The sequence below is a fragment of the Mya arenaria genome, chromosome 7 (genome assembly GCF_026914265.1).
Source record: "Mya arenaria isolate MELC-2E11 chromosome 7, ASM2691426v1".
NCBI classification, from domain to species: domain Eukaryota; kingdom Metazoa; phylum Mollusca; class Bivalvia; order Myida; family Myidae; genus Mya; species Mya arenaria.
In genome coordinates, this window is record NC_069128.1 from 34,887,038 (window position 1) to 34,907,627 (window position 20,590).

Below are 20,590 nucleotides of genomic sequence, written 5' to 3' on the forward strand. Positions count from 1 at the left end.
GTAAATCCAGCATAAAAACATTAGCATTCAAAATTGATAACATTCTTTAATAGAAATTGAACATTTCCTGTCACATAAATTGAAATATACAAGGGGGTTTCATTTGAACTTCTGTTGGTGTTAAATCATTGGAACAAACAATTTCTTAAAATTTACACAAATTATTTAATCGATGTCTGACACTAAGATACATGAACGCGTCTCTTGAACGAAGCAAAACATATATATATTTCAATGTTTGTATTCGCCAAGTCTTAAGTGTAGATACAACTGGAGTTTCATATTGCATAACACGCAATGGATTCTGCCATCATTGTTGATTTCAGGATTGTGGTCTGGTTGGATAAGCGTGACGTCATTTAACCCATGATATATAACATCACTTTTATCAGCTATTCTTTGATACAAAAGTATGTTGTCGGTAACATTTCTTTTAAAACAGATAGTCAATTGCAGAATAAACTGGTAATGTTAATCATGTTTAATAATTATTTAAAATAATATGTAAATATAAGTATTGATCACTATGCGTTATTGCGCTTAATCGCAACGTTTCAATGTACAAAGTTGCATTGTATTTGGCTTTGGCCTAACTGTGAGAATTTACACAGTGGGAGAATTTATGATTGATCGCCGTTAGCTAGGGAATATGACATACAACTGGTATTAGCTATATCATGCATACTGAATGACACAGCCAAAACAGTCTGACAGAGGTCGTTGTATGTATGCTATACATGTGCACAGTAGTTAAATATTAAACATTCAACCATCACCCGGGTCTTGTTTATTTACAATTCCTTTATCTTATTAGCATACATTATACGTGTAAGCATAAAGGCTACACAATCATCTGAAAAATGAAAATGTGGACACAGCCTTTGATCTCTAATCAATATTTCAATAAATAATAAAATTATACCTAAGATCTTTTAAAGTAGTTGCATAACTTTATATAATTCCACCGCAAAAACAAAAGTATCTCATTTTTGGTCAAACTGTTAGATAGAACCTTTCAATTATTATGTGGCGGGGATATGCTTAAATGTTTCCTGTAAGTAGCAAACCAAAGTATGCACTAATTAATGCAATCCCAGGACACCAATATCAAATAAACTATTCGACTATTACCCACAAAAGGCCAAACTTGACGTTCGTGATAAACGCAGAAAAGTTCAGCGAGAGGACAGATGTCCGAAAAGAGACAACTTTGAAACGCTTAGTAACGTTTAGGAAATGAAAGCCCAATCGAGACATTAAAACCCTACGTCAGGACAGGATTGGTCATTCACGGACGCAGGACAACCCGCACGGCTGGGAGCTAGTGATCGAACGTTGGGTAGAAAACGAACTTGAAAGAATATAAAAAAAATACGAAATAAGCATTATGGGGCCTCGTTAATTAAACAGAGTACAAAAACTTTGTATCTACCACTGTTCATCTTGTGTTATATTTTTGAAAAAATTAATATGGAATAAGCGATCGATTTTTTTTTTTCCATTTTGCCCCCCCCCCCCTCGTCTGATTTTAAAGGAATTGAAGCAACTAAACAGTTTTTAGCAAACGAATAAGCAAAATTATAAAGATCAGAAAAAACATATTCTATTTCAACCGTAGAAAATTTGATTTTATCAACTGCCTCTAGTTTGAGTACGGTTAACTTCATCTTGAGTTTTATTTTAGAAACAAATCATATGTATTAAACAAGTTTAAACCAATAACTCCTCTCCATATTATGCGTCACGTTACATCCCTTATTTCCCTTGCTATGTTAGATGAAATCGACTTAATCATCATGTAAACGAGTTTCTTACTTACATTTCACGATGACTTTGGTAATACACTCTATATAAACCGTGAATGGCAATGAAAGATAAAAACAATTGGCTAGTTATTTGTTTGATTCCACTTATGTCCCATGATTACAAGTAAACTTCTAAAATATACAGCTTAAAAAGGTGTCCATTTGAGTCGACAAAGTTTTGAAAGGTTTACATTTAAAATTGAAATAATACGTACACGTGTTTGAAAACGGTGTAAAGAATTATATTTTTAAAAAGGTGGGAAAATATATTATATTAGAAAACCTGCTAAGCCCAAGCAGTTTCGAAAATTCCCTCATTTTAAGATGGTGGATGACGTTCCCTACATTTTAAAGCTTTCGTCTCTCTTGCAACCTGTAAAAAGGAATAACTCCATGCTAAAGGGTATAGACAAGAGTTTTGCAAGCAGTTGACAATGATTTTATGTTTGTTAAGTTGATCAAGAGGAATAACTCGACATGTTTTTCAGTTAGAGTTAGGTGTCTTGTAAGTTGCTCCATGGTCTCCCTTGCATGATTCGCAACCAAGAATAATCCATATTAAAGCAAAGGCAGTTCAGTAATAAATAAACTATAACGAGTCCAATTTTCTATTTATCAGCTGATTAAGGGTCATAACTCGACAAGTATTTTAGTCAGAGTTATTTGACATTTTTTGAGTAACTGGAAGGGATAATAAGATCGATTATTATCGGAAATCATTTGTTTGTCTTCAAGGCCTGTAATATCGAATACGTTGTATTTGGCGAGTATGTGAAAATTTGCATTGCATGTGAATCCAAGTTACATATGTCAATACCTTTGTCAAGAGAGCCATCATGGCCCTAAATCGCTCACCTGAGTAAAAGAGTTAACCCTTTGTAATCAATATAACTTGATATTTGTTCTCAAAGAATATTGAAAAACATACTGGTCAAACATGTTGCCTGGATAATCACTTACAGAACAGTTGCCTACACACTGACACATCTTGTTACATTTTCCTGCACACTGACATGACTTGTCGATTGACTGCACACTGACAGGACTTTATTCAGTTGCCTGCACACTGACAGGACTTGATAATTGACTGCGCACTGACAGCACTTGGTACAGATACCTGCACACTGACAGGATTATTTTCAGTTGCCTGCACACTGACAGGACTTCGTTCAATTGCCTGCACACTGACAGGACTTCGTTCAATTGCCTGCACACTGACAGGACTTCGTTCAATTGCCTGCACACTGACAGGACTTCGTTCAATTGCCTGCACACTAACAGGACTTCGTTCAATTGCTTGCACACTGACACTTTGTGCTCAGGTGAGCTAATAATGTTCAACAAGCTTCAATATTTTTACGTCATGATCAACTCAGATTCCAACCTAAGGATATTAAAATACATTTTTTTTCTATTATCTTCTTTATAGCGATACTTCATTAACAGTTGGAAATAATAAGTTTAGCTAATAAATGTAAAAGTAAGAACAATCGTTATATAGAAAGTCACATACAGTAAAAAAAAAACGAATACATGTGCAAATAAGGAAGCAATGTTCAATGCAAAGAATTACAACAAATAATGTTCGTTCATAATACGAGGAAAAAAATGTAATCGTTTCTACACTATGTATTTTTTGTGTACATCTAGTAATTATAATACCGAACAATAATTATAGTAAGCCAAGTGGTTGATAAATATCAGGTATTCTGCTACGCTGAATTACTTGTATCAGTTTTGGGGATTTTATTAGATATGTTTATGTTATTCATAATTATAAACGAATAATGTTACCATGTTAGTACACAAGTGTGCATCCAATCTTCAATAGACCTAATAAGATACAAATTATTGAAACCCCTACTAAAATGTACATCTAATATCTTTAACTTAAGTACTTGTCACACATGGGTGCCTTCATTCTATTTTTAGCCACAGAACTGTGACTCGGTGTTTTCCACTTACATCATAATTATCATGTGACTTAATTTATGATACTAGCAATTATCTTTGGGTTTATCAAAAATATACATGTAGAAAATAGCGTACCGCAAACTATATAGATTAAGAAAGCTTTTAAATTACGCCTTTTGATTGCCCATATTGTTTGGATACACAGGTAGCTAATATTATAACTCAAGGTAAATGATCAGAAAGCTTTTGAATTACGGTGTGTCTTTTGATTGCAAAAAATACTAGAATATACATGTATTTAATAGTACATATATTAGCATTTATATATTATGTATAGTATAGTATACAGGTACCTTTTATTGTACCTCAAAGTATAGGTTGAGAAAGCTTTAAAATTATGACTTATGAATCCGGAGAGCCTCAATTATTTTACTTAAGTTATATAAACATACTCTTTATTGTTTTTTTAAACAATGGCATGTCATAATTTGTATAAATAGAAGTTTACATACAAAAGTCTCACATGACATAATGTCATGGCAAATGACATTAGATGGCAACGATAAAGCTAGTTTTGATAGTGAGGTCCCAGCTATTGTTCACAGATGGACAAGAATTTGGGCCCATCTATTGTTCACCAAGGGATTATAATTTTGGCCCAGCTATTGTTCACAGTGGGAATTGTTCTTTCACGACTTCAAACTTGATGTTGTTTTTGATGAGTCGTTCAATCAGGCTTGTTTCTCGGAAAAGCATGGCTGTTGTGTACACACCACCCCTGAAAGATATTTAAAATACATAACATACTAATCTGTTATATCTTATAAGGTCTTAATGGCTTCTATGACAATCTATATAAGAATGAATAGAAGTTCCAAAGATTTAATACCTTTTACAACAGTGTTGATCGTTCATTGCTTTATAAAAGGCTTTTATATGTTTGCTTTGCCTTGGATAATAAACAATTGAAAAATACAAAAAATGCACAAATATTAAAAGACTGGTGGGTCCATAAAGATTAACAGCGTTCAACGATAGTGTCATAAGGTAGAAATATCGTGTCCTATGCACCTTTCTTTTAAATGAATCTCTGTATTCTTTATAAGAATTATTGTTATCGATACTTATTCATCATTTCTAATTTATTTAAACAGTTACATTAATTACGGTACTGTTTTTTTGGTAGTAAGAACGCAACTTTAATCATACCTAAATTTGTCTTGGGAGATTTCCTTCAGCAGAGAACAGCCGCACTGAACCATGACAATTGGCGTGGCAACATATCCCGCTTCCGGGCCCGACACCCGCACAATCATCTGGGTGTCGGGGGCTGTGTCATGCTCTGTGTCGGCATCAGGAAGCTTCTCCTTCCAACCCTTGCCGACCACTGTGATGGTAAATGTCCCAGTCTCCATCTGTCGGGAAAATATCAATCAGTTTTAATAACAAGAGAACACCCTAGAGAGATGCCAACTCTTGTCCATTATCCTTATTAATTCAAGGTGGTAAATTTACCAACCATTTCAGCCAGAATAAGGGGTATTGCTGCACATTCTAATGCAGTTACAGCTGTGGTCCTCCTTATATTAAGCAGAGGTTATGAGCAGTATATACTGATAATCATGACAGACTGGTAAGCTACGATTAATGTGAGGTCATGTTTTTACAACATTTACAACATTTAAACATAAGACAATATTTTGAAACAGATCAGTGATCATGTACATCATCATCATCATCATCATCATCATCATCATCATCATCATCATCATCATCATCATCATCATCATCACTATCTTCATCATTATCATCATCACCACCACCACCTCATCATCATGTTCATCATCATCATCATCATTGAATATTGTCCGGTTATCCGACCAACATAAAAAACGTAAAAATATGAACACAGGAGAAGCTTTAAAACAGGTTCAGAGCGCCTTAAATAGGCAACTATTAATAAATAAACGTTATACTCTATAACTTGCATATAATACACGTGATGCCTTAAAAATGGATGGATTTTATAATGGATTTAAATTCAACCATTAATGTTTTGACCTTGAAATACAAAAGGTAAAGATATATTTTAGGATAAAGTCATATTCACAATAACTCATTGCTTCTATTACTGTTTCACTGAAATGGTCATATCCCTCATTGTCTACTTATATCACACTTTACCTGTTTCTTGGAAGGTTCTCCTTGTTTGAACACACCGAACGTAAATATGTGTGGATACTGTGGAAAGAAAATGAATTAATGCATAAGCATAATGCATTATCGTATACTTTTTCATGACTACTATCTATTCATACATAGGATAGGACATAGATACAGCTGACTAACCAAGTATTTTTTCTTTCAGTAAAAACAGGGATCTGACTCAAAGTTAAAGCTGGAGATATGGGCTTTGCTTTAATTGTGCATATGTCTCTGGCAACATGGGTATACAGTTGCATTATAGAACTTAATTTTAGATCTTCGACAACAATTCCAACGACGATAACACCAATATTATGTAATAGTTTGATGACATGCATTTTAATCTTAATGATAAAACATGGGCAGAGTGAACATTGCAAATTCAGGTTATCTAAAGAACTTAGAATACAACCTCATTTGCTAACATGTTGTCCACTTTAAATCGGATTTAAAACACCTGTGATAGTTAAAGGTTGAGCCTAAAACTTAATGATTGCCTATCTGCAATTTCATTTGCTGTAAATTTAGGTTGTATTCTAAGAAAACATCTCAACCCTTTCCTTTAAAACACACACAAGGTAAGAACTGAATTGCTCAATATCTACCTTAGACAGGGACTGTTGACAGTGCAGTATTTCAAGAAATGAGTCAAAAAGAACTCCTCTAATCGTTCATGCCTAATTTGAGCTAATCCAACACAAAGTTGCAGCTTTACGCCATGCTGCACAGTGTCCCTTACAGCTTAAGACTACTTACTTTCAGAATAAGAGCTCGTCCAAAGCTGAACTTTGCCAAGATGCCAACGATGAGTCCAAACAGCAGGGTGACCGCAAGATAGAAGAAATTCGGAACACAGGCATAAGCTGCCACTTCAAACTGGAAAATACGAACAGTATACCTCAATGTATACATATGATCTGTTATAAGTTGTCATAAAATACACACATTTAAGTAACAAGTTCAAGAAATATTTATTAAGTGAGCCTTTAGCATTAAAATGAATAAAGGGCAATAACTCTAAAACTAAGAAAGCAAGAGTTACTGTTAATATGCACTGCACTTGCACTCCATGAAATCTATCTACATATTAAGTTTCAAGTTGATAACTCTTATATTCTACAAGATATGCCCCGGACAAAACGTAAAACATGAAAATTAACCAAGGGCAATTACTCTGAAAATATGAAAGCAAGAGTAACAGTTCTTAAGCAATGCACTTGCCCTCAATGAGATCTATCAACATATAAAATTTGAAGATGATACCACATATAGTTTATGAGATATGCTCCGGACAAGTGAAAACGAGACGCGACGGCTTCCGCCGCGGACAAAAGTAACCATTATATGTCGCCTAGTCAGGCGACTCAAAAATTAATGTACTTGATCATTGCTTCACTTAGTATGCTGCAATTATTAACATGGACCTTGTGCAACTAACAATGAAACTATATACATGTTTGCATTATATTTCATCGGGTGACTTAGCGTCATTCCAATTGTCATAAGTCAATCTGTTTTAAGTGAGAATTATGTAAGAATAACCTTTTTGTTTTACATTAGACGCTTTATTCAAGGTGGAGTATGACCAGTTTTAGCAAACAATGCAAATTATCGATCAAGAATTCTTTAATGTGATTTAGAACAAATGAATGTTTTAGTATAAGAATTTAGTATATCGCCGTGTGAATCAAACATTTATGTTTAAATGTATGGCAGTCATTTTTGAAAACAGCAACAGCCTTTGTTTGAAAGCAATGTGATACAATGTAGATCTATGGAAAATCGAAGCATAATCTTACACCAAGATTAAAACAAATACAGGCTAGATTAAATTAAGCGGGGAAAATTATGTCACTTTACGGTTCAGTTGGCTATTATACAAGTAGCTATCTAAACGTGGGGTTATATACTGAGTGCTTTAAAATTGGTTATCAGATAGCTTTTAATGCTTATTATGAATTAGTTGTAAATTAGTCATCATTGCTGTGTCATATTAACTTATGAAAAGTTTCGTCTTTTTAATGTTTTACTAATATTACTACAGGATTGATCATGAGTTCAGATACTTCACAAAAATTCTATTCAAGAGACATTTTGTACTTATTGACCAATCATACAGTATCAAAAGAAATCAATGTACATGTGGTATTTCATTTTCAAATCAAACCTGTGATAACATTTGGCCATTGACATTTTAAAACATCTAGACAAAACAATTGCATTATAAGTGCCTCATATGTGAAGGTCAGTGAAAGGCAAAAGTGTGTGTATGTGTGTGTGCGTGTGTGCGTGTGTGCGTGTCTGTGTGTGTTTGGGGGGGGGGCGTTCGCACGTGTGGGTGCGCATTACCGCCGTGTGGGTGGGCGTGTTTATCTGTTTGGCAGTTAGCATTTCAGTTTGTCGGCCTTACGTTTGTTGCAAACATTTGTTGAGCAAACTACTTCTGCGAACAGATTGAATGGATTGTTTTGAAACGTGTTGCAACAAATTACAAAGAAACAAGTGCCTTGAACATTTGTGTTAGTTGCATGACCAATTCGTTTTAGAGGCATGGCACTATAACTGAGTCACTTTAATACAATATAGGTTTTTTAGGTTTAATTCCACAGATTATAAGAGATGGTCTGAAACTTAGTACACGGGCTCACCATGAAGTATATTTGTGTCTGACATTGGTCTCATAAATTGCGGCAATGTGGTTTAAATTAACTTGCCCTTGTAGTTGATCTACACATTTACGGCTATAATATGAGTGGCGCAAACTACTTCCACAGTTTAGAAGAGTTTTTTCTATGCTTTGTACACTTGCTCACCTTGGGTTCGAGTGCTAAATAAATGTTCAATCAGTTTCAGCAAAGCCATGTAACGGAAATGTGCCCTTTAACTTAGATTAATTCACATATTATTATTGAAGTCTCTGGAGCAAGCGACTTCTACAATTGAAGAGAGATTGCTCTAAAACTTGATACATCTTTTCACATGACAGAGTGTACTAGTACACTCTACTACTGCTTGGTGTATTTTCAGTGAGATCTTGTACTTATAATTTTTGATTATCAATATTTAGTCTACGCACAAGAGAGTGTTTACCACTTTACAATATTAACGTCATCTACCCACAAGATTATATTGTCTGTTTAAAGACTTCTTTTTGTGGCAACATTTTTTTCTAAGAAATAAGTGAACAATTTTCTAAAATGTTGTTCTTCATCTTTCACTATTAAGTTGTGTTTCATACAATTAGAACACACAAACAAAATAAAGTTTTACATCTGTAAACATGTATTACCGGTAAGTGATGAAATTACACATTAAGGCAATGCAATAACACGTTTAAAAGTAGCAGTTATGTTTGAATGTAAAAACTTTTTGAGTGTTCTGGCTACATGCCAAATTGAGACATTGTCTCCGTAATGTATCTTCAATGATCTGCTGTAGCACATCCAAGCACTGCATGTTATGAAACTCATGTCTAAGAATGGTTAAGGCTGTGTCAATGTGGATATCAGCTTTGTAAAAACTGATGAAGTATCCTGGCTGCATGCCAGATGCAGACATTGTCTCTGTCATAGATTTCCATTGATTTGTTGTAGCACATCCAAGCCAGGTCCATCCTGTTCTGAAGTTCATAGCAGTGGCCCAGCATGCTGTGGGCTGTGTCAATGTGGCCAAAGTCCGTCCCCATTGTATACTCATGTAGGTTATGTAAGGCTGTTTGTGCTCTCCTAGATTGCTGTAGCTCCCAATATGTGAGATGTTGTAAGTAATAAAGGAATGGGACACAGTCAGTGACTACATTGTTCTTCCACTCTTCATATTCTAGTCTGTCTTCACCTTCTATCCTTAGATGTTGTGGAATACAGTTTATTTCTTCCTTTGTGAAGGATATACACATCATTGTGTATTTTTTCCGCATCTCTGTGTTTGAGTTGACTATCAACTTTTTCTTATACTCAGTGATAGGTTGAAGGCATTTCCTCCCATAATGTTTACAACACTGGCACACTTCTGGTCTCAGGAGCCCTTCACAGTAAGTCAGTACTTCTGAAGCTTCCTCATACTGCCCTCTGCAGTACAACATGGAGGCAAATTTCAACCTACTGGACATAAGGTCCGAGTCAAGAGACCGCTGGTACCAGTTGAAGATATCCTGTGTGATTGGTTGTCCCAGATAGATGCACCTTGAAGCCAGCATGGAAGCAAGGGTGCTACATAGGAATGGGGTCATCAGAGATACTACTTCCTGTTCAAGATCACTTGAGGAAGCAGACATACTCTGTAGGATAAAAAAGTGCCTTTTAATGTCATCAGCTGAATAATCAGTTATCAATACATCTAAAACAGCAGTCAATTCAGCTAATACATCCCACAGTAGTTTCTGTAGAACATCACTACAGTTTTGGGCTCTTGTGCCCACATGCTCATATGATACATTTTCAAGATTTGAGCATTGAAGCAATCTCATATCAATATTGTCCATATGAGTGAAAAACAAACACTGCAGTTTTGTGTTGATGAGATGTGAAATAATGCTGCATACCTTTGGAAGTTCCCAATTATGCAACTTTCCAACAAACAGATTTACTCCAGATATTGTGAAATGGGGACAGTATTTTTGTTTAAACCATCTTTTTAGTGTTGTCAGAAGTAGACACACACATTTAATAATCTTGTTTTCCCTCCATATTTCTGTAGGATAGTTTTCTATTGTAAATAGCATTGCTGTTTTAATATGAAATGTGCTGAATCTGTCATCAAACAAAGGTTTGAAACACGTTTTTCTCAATATTTTTGTCAGTGTATATACCTTCACTTGAACAGTGTTAAAATCAAACATTAAAAGCCGTTCCATTAATGAAGTTGAAAACCTCCACTGCCATTTGGAATAAGGGTAACTTGTTAACTTTGAAGGGATCATTAATGCTTTAGATCTACACAATGATTGTTTAGGTGGGATCTCTGTGTAGCCCTGTGGAACTATGAATACTCCAGTCTGCCTGGCACTGGCCAATGTTTCAGGTCTTGGCCATTGTCTAGGGCGTGGTCTGTGGAACATGAACTTGCACTCTTCTGGCAGCCTGCTACAATGGTATCCATGGACTATGTCAATCCTTTCATCATGTGACATTGATGGGCCATGTCTTATTATTTCACCAGATTCACTTCGTTGCTGTGCAATGTCCTGGTATTTCACTCTAATATTAGTCAATATTATTCTCCCTTCCCCATCTAGAACATCATCAGGTCCTTCTGGTTGTACTGCTGGCAGTGGGCAGTCACCTCTCAGTCTCTGTAAGTAGCAGTGTTGAGGAGGCGTGAGCTCATTCTTTAACACCAGCAGATTTGGCTTTCCATACTGCCAGGTTGCCAAGTTAAGAGCCACATGATCATTGTTTTCACAACACAAGTAGTCAGTGTCAGATTCCATCCCAGGTGTTGTGGTGCCTTCACTCTGACTGCCAAATATGTATGTAGTTATATTAATATCATTTAACAAGCCATCAACATTGTGCATAGTCTCAATCCTCAAATATGTTCTTCTCCTCCTTCTTATCATCCATCTGTTGACCCCTATATCCTCCATCACCCGGGACAGCCGCAGTGAAAACAGTCTCTCACTCTCCCTATCACTATCCATAGCTTGATGTTTTAAACTTAGTTTATAATGTCCAGCAGCAAGGCACATAAAATCAAAATATTTTTTTATTTCATGTTCATCATGTTGCTGACAAAATGTAAACTATTAATTCAGAAAGGTCTGCTTTCTTTTTTAAACACAATATTTAACCCATCCAACTTCATAGGCTGTTTACCATATACTGGAGAGGATCAATTATTTGTATTGAAATCATAGTTTCTTATCTGCCATTGAAATTTACTTTACGGTTCAGAATTTAAACAATCTTGTACATGTCTATATATACATCTGTCAAAAAGGAAGCATTTTTAAGCACAGTTATGTATGTTATCATGTATAGTGCATGCGTGTGGGTCATTCTTTACATACAAATCATATTTCTTATTTGCCATTCAGATTCATTAGACCTTGTACCATATATTTTCAGTATATTGTAAAAAAATTACTTATTGGTCATCTTTACCTCAATTTCAGCTTTTCTTCTTTAAAGTATATGACCTACAATTACTTATATGACACCCCATATTATTTTTAAACACATATGTCATTTCATGTCCAATTTTAGTTAAAATCATTGGCAAAAATACCAATTACAATATGTAAAAAAATAATTATATTAAAATGATTTTTAGTCATGTATCTAATATAAAATACACCAGCAAGCAATAATAGCTTTTCAATTAATTAAAAATTAAAATGGCAAAATAAATTAACATTGTTTATTAAAAAATTAGCTTTTATGTTTGTCAGAATATTAAGAACATAATTTCATCGCAGGTATTTAATGTAAAATTATTAATTTACTAAATTTAAAGAATCATGTACATTTATCAACTTTCCAAATATTTAAAATCCAAAAATCACTAATTTGTATTGATGTTTACCCATATACCCCCATCATACTGGGCAGCGACAGCGGACACAATCATTCCTATCCAAATACCCCCATCATACCGGGTAGCGACAGTGAAAACAGTCATCCATACCCAAATACCCCCATCATACTGGGCAGCAACAGCAAAAACTATCATTCCCATCCCAATACCCCCTTCATACCGGGCAGCAACAGCGAAAACAGACATTCCTACCCCAATACCCCATCATACCAGGCAGCAACAGCGAAAACAGACATTCCTACTGCAATACCCCCATCATACCAGGCAGCAACAGCGAAAACAGACACTCCTAACCCAATTCACCCATCATACCAGGCAGCAACAGCGAAAACTGTCATCCCTACCGCAATACCACCATCATACCAGGCAGCAACAGCGAAAACTGTCAACCCTACCGCAATATCCCCATCATACCAGGCAGCAACAGCGAAAACTGTCATCCATACCCCAATACCCCCATCATACCAGGCAGCAACAGCGAAAACTGTCATCCCTACCGCAATACCACCATCATACCAGGCAGCAACAGCGAAAACAGTCATCCATACCCCAATACCCCCATCATACCAGGCAGCAACAGCGAAAACTGTCATCCATACCCCAATACCCCCATCATACCAGGCAGCAACAGCGAAAACAGTCATCCATACCCCAATACCCCCATCATACCAGGCAGCAACAGCGAAAACAGACAATCCTAACCCAATTCACCCATCATACCAGGCAGCAACAGCGAAAACTGTCATCCCTACCGCAATACCACCATCATACCAGGCAGCAACAGCGAAAACAGTCATCCATACCCCAATACCCCAATCATACCAGGCAGCAACAGCGAAAACAGATATTCCTACCCAAATACCGTCATCATACCAGGCAGCAACAGCGAAAACTGTCATCCCTACCGCAATATTCCCATCATACCAGGCAGCGACAGCAAAAACAGTCATCCCTAACGCAATACCCCCATCATACCAGGCAGCCAGAGCGAAAACAGTCATTCTTACCCCACCATCATACCGGGCAGAAACAGCAAAAACTGTCATCCCTTCCCCCATACCCCAATCATACCGGGCAGCTACAGCAAAAACAGTCGCACCTACCCCAATACCCCCATAATAACAAGCAGCAACAGGGAAAACAGTCATCCCTACCCCCATATCATCATTATAACAGGCAGAAACAATCATCGAAATCAGTCATCCCTACCCCTATACCCCCATCATACCAGGCAGCAACATTGAAAATATTCACCACCACCCCAATACCACCATTATAACAGGCAGAAACAGGGAAAACAGTCATCCCTACCCCCATACCCCCATCATACCGGGCAGCGACAGCAAAAACAGTCATCCCTACCCGAATACCCCCATCATACCGGGCAGCGACAGGAAAAAAAGTCACCCATTCCCCTAAACCACTATTATAACAGGCAGAAACAGGGAAAACAGTAATCCCTACCCCCATACCCCCATCATACCGGGCAGCTACAGCGAAAACAGTCACCCATACCCCTAAACAACCATTATAACAGGCAAAAACAGGGAAAACAGTCATCCCTACCCCCATATCCCCATCATACCGGGCAGCGACAGCAAAAACAGTCACCAATATACCCCCATACCCCCATTATACCGGGCAGCGAAAGCACAAACGGTCATCCTTATCCATGATTTTTAAAATGAGTTAAATTTATGGAATTAATAGTTCCTTTAAGATGTATATTGCATTTATATATCTTGTAGTGGACTATTGTTTACTTTCTTATTCAAAATACACATGTTTAAATCAAGCATTTATTTGACTTCATTTCTGATACATAACCTATTTGTGTGTAAGATCATGAGTTTCAAAAGGTAATTGTTAAATGAGATCATATTTCAAATCCTGTTTTCAAATGATTTAAAGTTTAATAGGCATGCCCGTAATGTATATAATGATCTGGTTTCAAAGGGAAATACCCATTCTTGTTGCCAATTAATAAGTTGAAATGAATGCAAGATTTTAGAATGCTGGGTTATTTCTCAATTTTGTACATACAAAAGTGCTTTTCGTTTGTGCTCTTTTGTTCTTTAGAAAAACAAAGATTCCGGCCTTAATGATTCACAGAGTACTTTTCAACATTTTTAATGTGTTTCAAGTGATTGAGATAAGATAGGAATTCAAACCTCTTGCAAGAAAGACAATGTTTATTTCTTTAAATATAATTTTCACAATTAAAGGGTTATAATTCTGCAGTGCCAAAGAGGAATTTCATCATATTAAAAGATAATATGCCTTTTAAGAGAATTTCTAGAGTCAAAGGGTGATAACTCTCGAGTAACTTGATCAATAACTGCCAAAGTTTTCAAGTTATAATGCCCATTCACATTCTGATGAAATTTGGTGGTTATCTAAAGTTATTGATCGTACATGACTTTAATATGGTAATTTCTATAATCAAATGGCCATAATCTTCAATTGCAGACATGTGAACTCTACCGGCAGTATGTAAAATCTACAGTTTGTGAGACCCCCTCCCGCTCTACTGCTCACCCGACGAAAACTACCACTCTTGAAAAGACAAAAACAATTTTTGGCCTAAAAAGTTCATTTGAAAACCCGCAAAATTCTATAAACCATGCTTGAACACCCCATTCTATGTCACTTTAAGGAAATGGTGCAATAAACAACCTGTCAAATAACTTGACACCTAGGCCGAGATCGTTGCTGAGTTACGGCACTCAGAACCACCGGCATCCTACTATTCAGCATTCTATATTAATTGGCATCCTACTAATCGAAAATTAACATACACAATTTTGCAGTTGTCTACTCTAGACCTGTTTGGCAGTCTGATTGAATTATCAAGAGCTCTACTTAATATAAACTTGAGATTTCACTAGCCAGATGTAAAACCCCGATATTTGACAAGACCCTGAACCAATTTAATCATGACATATTTAATGCGTATTTTCCGAATATCTAAACATATGAACAACCATCAAGTTTTTGTTAACATTATGTCCATCATTGTTTTTGACTTAAAAATAAAAGGGATTAAGAAATTCTATCGCTTTTGAACCCAATCTACCGACTTGTAGACCAAAATGTACATCGCTATCATTGCCAGTCGGTTCAAATGTCTGCAATTGACATAGGCAATATGGCTTGATTTAACTTATGCCATATATATTATGCCCATCCACATTCTGGCCAAATTTGGTGATAAATGGACAAATGCTCCTCAACAACATACTGGACTTTAATGATTCAACGCCCTTACACTGAAAGTGAAACTATAATGTAATGTTCTATGAATGTAGCTGAAACTATATGTCCTGTTCTATGAAAGCAGATGAAACTATATGTCCTGTTCTATGAATACAGGTGAAACTATATGTCCCGTTCTATGAATGCAGGTGAAACTATATGTCCTGTTCTATGAATGCAGGTGAAACTATATGTCCCATTCTATGAATGCATGTGAAGCTATAATATGTCCCGTTCTTTGAATGCATGTGAAACTATGATATGTCCCTTTCTAAGAACGGGATAGAAAAGTTCCATGAACAGACCTATGAAAATGCTAAAACATATTATACATATTCAAAGAGAACAAAATGTTGTTGTACTTACTGTTATAATTCTATTCCAGAATTTTATATTGCTCTTTTCATATACACAATAGAAGTCCAAAAGCGCTTAATTATTTATGAATCTCATAAACAAGCCTCTCATTTTATCAGTTATCCTTTACAATTTTTTTTTAAAATCATTTGAATGGATAACGATTTTATGTCACCGCAGCAAACCATTAAGCGTATCTTTTCTTCCTAATCAAAGGGGCATAATTTAACATTATATAGAAGCAAGAATTTGGGGCCTGCTACACATAGGCACATTCTCACTGGTAAGTGTATACAAAGTTCCATGTGGAAATCATGATTGGTCATTAACTTACAGGCAAGTTTTTGCAATGCTAGTTCAGCTTTTACAGGACAGTTATTACAAACTTTATGTTCATAATGAGTTATGTAACCTAATTGCGTGAAAGCCTGGAACAACTGTGTTTAGTATGAAGTCCATGGAGTGAATAATTTTTGACATCTGAGTTAAAACCCAAAAATATTGTAAAACCAAATCAAATGCCAAAATTTATTTACAATAATATGGAGTTATGTAACCTAATAGAGTTATAGTCTTGAACAACTGCGTCATGTATGAAGTGCATTGAATGAACAGTATGTGTAATCTGAGTTAAAATCCCTACTTGCCCCAAAATTTTAACCAACTTATCTTAGACAGTCAATGGCCTTAATTTGTATAAAGGATGATATGGAGTTATGTAACCTAGTTGTGTGATGGTTGTGATAACTGGGGATGGCAACCAGTACCTGAGTACTCGAATACTCGATCAATCATCCGAGTATCAAATCATTACTCGAGTACTCGAAAAAATATAATTTTATTTTATAAAATTCACCAAATCCACAATTCAGATGTAAGAATCAGATCTTTCAAGTTTTCAAGCCGACAATTTACTGCCCCTCTAATCCCCACAATTGACCTTAATAAATTATTTGACAGTTTTGATAGTTGCAAACTGTCAACAAAGGGCCCTCATTTGCAAATTGCACTGATGTCAATTAGCGAAGTTTTGATGGCAGTACATCTCCTAGAGAATTGTATTGTTTACCAATAGAGTGTTTTCACTAAACAATGGATGTTGACGAGCAAATAAGTACCGACCGCTATGTGCAATGATTCCAGAATGGGCGTATTTTTTGCAATGATTATCACAATTGATTGGTGGATATCTTAATCATGGAAAAATGAATATTAATGAGGATAAGAACAATATTTCAGATGAAAAACTGTCATTTTAACAACTAAATTTACGTTTATTGTAATTCTGAATGTTGTTCATTATTGAGTGTAGTCGCGATCGTCTCAATGCTCGAATATGATCCGAGGTCTACTTTCCATTTATAATGTAGTACATATATACGTATAAATTGAAATGAAAACGACAAATTAAAAGCATGAAACAGTATTTGTTTTCTTTTTATTGATTTCTCTGTTAAGGTACATAATGACAGTCTTATTTAAAAAATGAAATGGCCAATATTACGGCCAACGCACAATGTACATGACCGATACATGTATACACGAACTTGTCTTTCCCAAAAACCAATTCAAGTTATCCGAGTAATCGAGTACCCGAGTCCTCATTCGGAAAATTGTCCGAGTACTCGAGCATCAATTTTACTACTCGTTGCCATCCCAAAAAAAGTAAAACATAATCATACCAGTCTTTGAAGATTGACTTCATAGTTGTATCTAACGCTTCTGTTCACGATTGCTCGATCGCTGCCTTGGAATATCAGACACCATTTCTGAACATCTGGCATGAAACCAGCCATCCTGTAAGAGTAATAAATGCACATGTACTTTTACAGGATATATCATATTAAGCTGTGTCCAAGGTTCATTATGTAGAATAGGGCTGGATTTAAGAGTTAGTTTCGTATGGGTCCACTTTAACATATGGGCTGACGATTAAACAAACATTTATTGCAATGTACAGTTTCTCAGTTTGACACAATCATTCAATAATGGTCGTCTGTCTTTGAGTTGACAAAATTTGCAAAAGCCTGAAAGCTTTACACAGAGGGATACATGTTTTACATATCTGGAACAGTTTTAGTGAGGATTTTGTGTCTGAGCTGCAAAATGTTTTGAAAAATAGATATTTTAGAATCTGTTTTCACCTGGTAGGTAGGATATATTACATAATATGTTAACCTCCCGGAGTGTAAGGCTTGCAATGTTTAAATTGTGATAATGGTCAATTAAGCCTTAAACTCTCCTATGCCAAAATGGAGATCACACCTATTTTTAAGCAGGAACTGGCTTGGTATCTTAATTTTCAGCCGCTTTATTAGCTGTAACTTTTAGCCGCCATTTTGCAGCTCAGACAAAAAAACTCAATTAAACCGATGCAAGTTGTAATATGTTTACTCCCTTGACAGTGGTAAAATGCCTTTGCAGACAAATAATGTATGTCATATAGGAGAGCTAGTTAACAATAAATGCCAAGCTCTTATTTAAATTAAGGCATGTTCATCCAATGATGGTCACCATTGTAAGTTGACAAAATGGGGTTTTATTTACAATTACATTCACCTTGGCTTACAAATGAATGTCAAAATGAAAACGGTGATAATTTTTAATAAAGCCTGAAGCACTCCTGTGCCAACATGTAACATAGTTATTATAAACTGAGACCTCACCTAGTTTTTAGCGGGTATTTGCTCCTTTGCAGACGGTTTGGGTAGAGAGATTTGCGCAGTGGTTTCAGCTCGGCCGCGTGGGCAAAACCATGCAGGGCACTTTGCAGGGTTGTCACATTGCCGGCCAGACCCTAAATGGATGATATACTTGTATTGTGAGTATAAATTTCTTATCAAGTTTTAAGGTGGAAACAAGAGCTGTCAGAGGAACATGACAAATAACCCTGTCTATGGCTAGTCTGTCTTGATATAGAACAATACATAAAAGTATAATATTTTGTTATTTCTGTTTGCTTAAGCATAATTATATCTTAATACTTGACTATGCATTATTATTGGCGACAATCTTTTGAGTTTGCTGGATATTAACAGCAATCTTTATTCAAACCTAAATTCGAAATGCCTTAAGCGTTACATCTGGCCAAGCTTCCAAAGAAATGAACAGTTCAACAGAATTTAGATCTCCTGCGAGAAATCATGCGAACAACTACATAAAGTAACATAAAGCAAAATTCATATTTTTAAAACTACTGGCCAAGCAAAATCAATAGTTTCAGGTAATTGTCAAACTGATTGTATACCCATAATATAGAAAAACAGCAGAACCAAACAACACAAATTATAATCAAGCTGATCACTAAATTTGATGAACTATTGCCTTTAAACTGTTGATTTGCGAAGGCTACAACCATCATTGGGCACGCTGTCCAACCCACATGCCCCAACGATGTACGCGAATGCATCCCGGGCTTGTACAGCAGCTGCATCTTCTCTTCACTTTTTCACATCTATAAGACAGTTGTCTTTTAAAGGGACTCCTTCATCGAGGTAAGGTTGAATACAATAAAATTTCGACTTTGTGGAAACGGAGTTACAGATACTCTAGATCTTTTGAAAGGAGTTTGTAAATCCAGCATAAAAACATTAGCATTCAAAATTGATAACATTCTTTAATGGAAATTGAACATTTCCTGTCACATAAATTGATATATACTAGGGGATTCATTTGAACTTCTGTTGTTGTTTAATCATGGGAACAAACACTTTTTTTAAATTTACACAAATTATTTAATCGATGTCTGACACTAAGATACATGAACAAGTCCCTTGAAACAGGCAAGACATATATATATATATATATTTCAATTTTTGTATTCGCCAAGTCTTAAGTGTAGATACAACTGGAGTTTCATATTGCATAACACGCAATGAATTATGCCATCATTTCAGGATTGTGGTCTGGTTGGATAAGCGTGACGTCATTTAACCTATGATATATAACATCACTTTTATCAGCTATTCTTTGATACAAAAGTATGTTGTCGGTAACATTTCTTTTAAAACAGATAGTCAATTGCAGAATAAACTGCTAATTTTAATCATGTTTAATAATTATTTAAAAATAATATGTAAATATAAGTATTGATCACGATGCGTTATTGCGCTTAAACGCAACGTTTCAATGTACTAAGTTTCATTGCATTTGGCTTTGGCCTAACTGTGAGAATTTACACAGTGGGAGAATTTATGATTGATCGCCGTTAGCTAGGGAATATGACCTACAACTGGTATCGAAAAGGTCATAGCTTTATCATGCATACTGATTGACACAGCCCAATCAGTCTGACCGAGGCTCTGGTCGTTGCATGTTTGCTATACATGTGCACAGTAGTTAAATATTTAACATTCAACCATCACCCGGGTCTTGTTTATTTACAATTCCTTTATCTTATTAGCATACATTATACATGAAAGCATAAAGGCTACACAATCATCTGAAAAATGAAAACGTGGACACAGCCTTTGATCTCTAATCAATATTTCAATAAATATTAAAATTGTACCTAAGATCTT

General features: G+C 35.7%; 1 pseudogene; it reads right to left on the reverse strand.

The window, feature by feature from the left end:
• Positions 1–4,211: 4,211 nt before the first annotated feature.
• On the reverse strand, positions 4,212–20,384 carry LOC128241094 (saccharopine dehydrogenase-like oxidoreductase; annotated as a pseudogene).
• Positions 20,385–20,590: the final 206 nt, after the last annotated feature.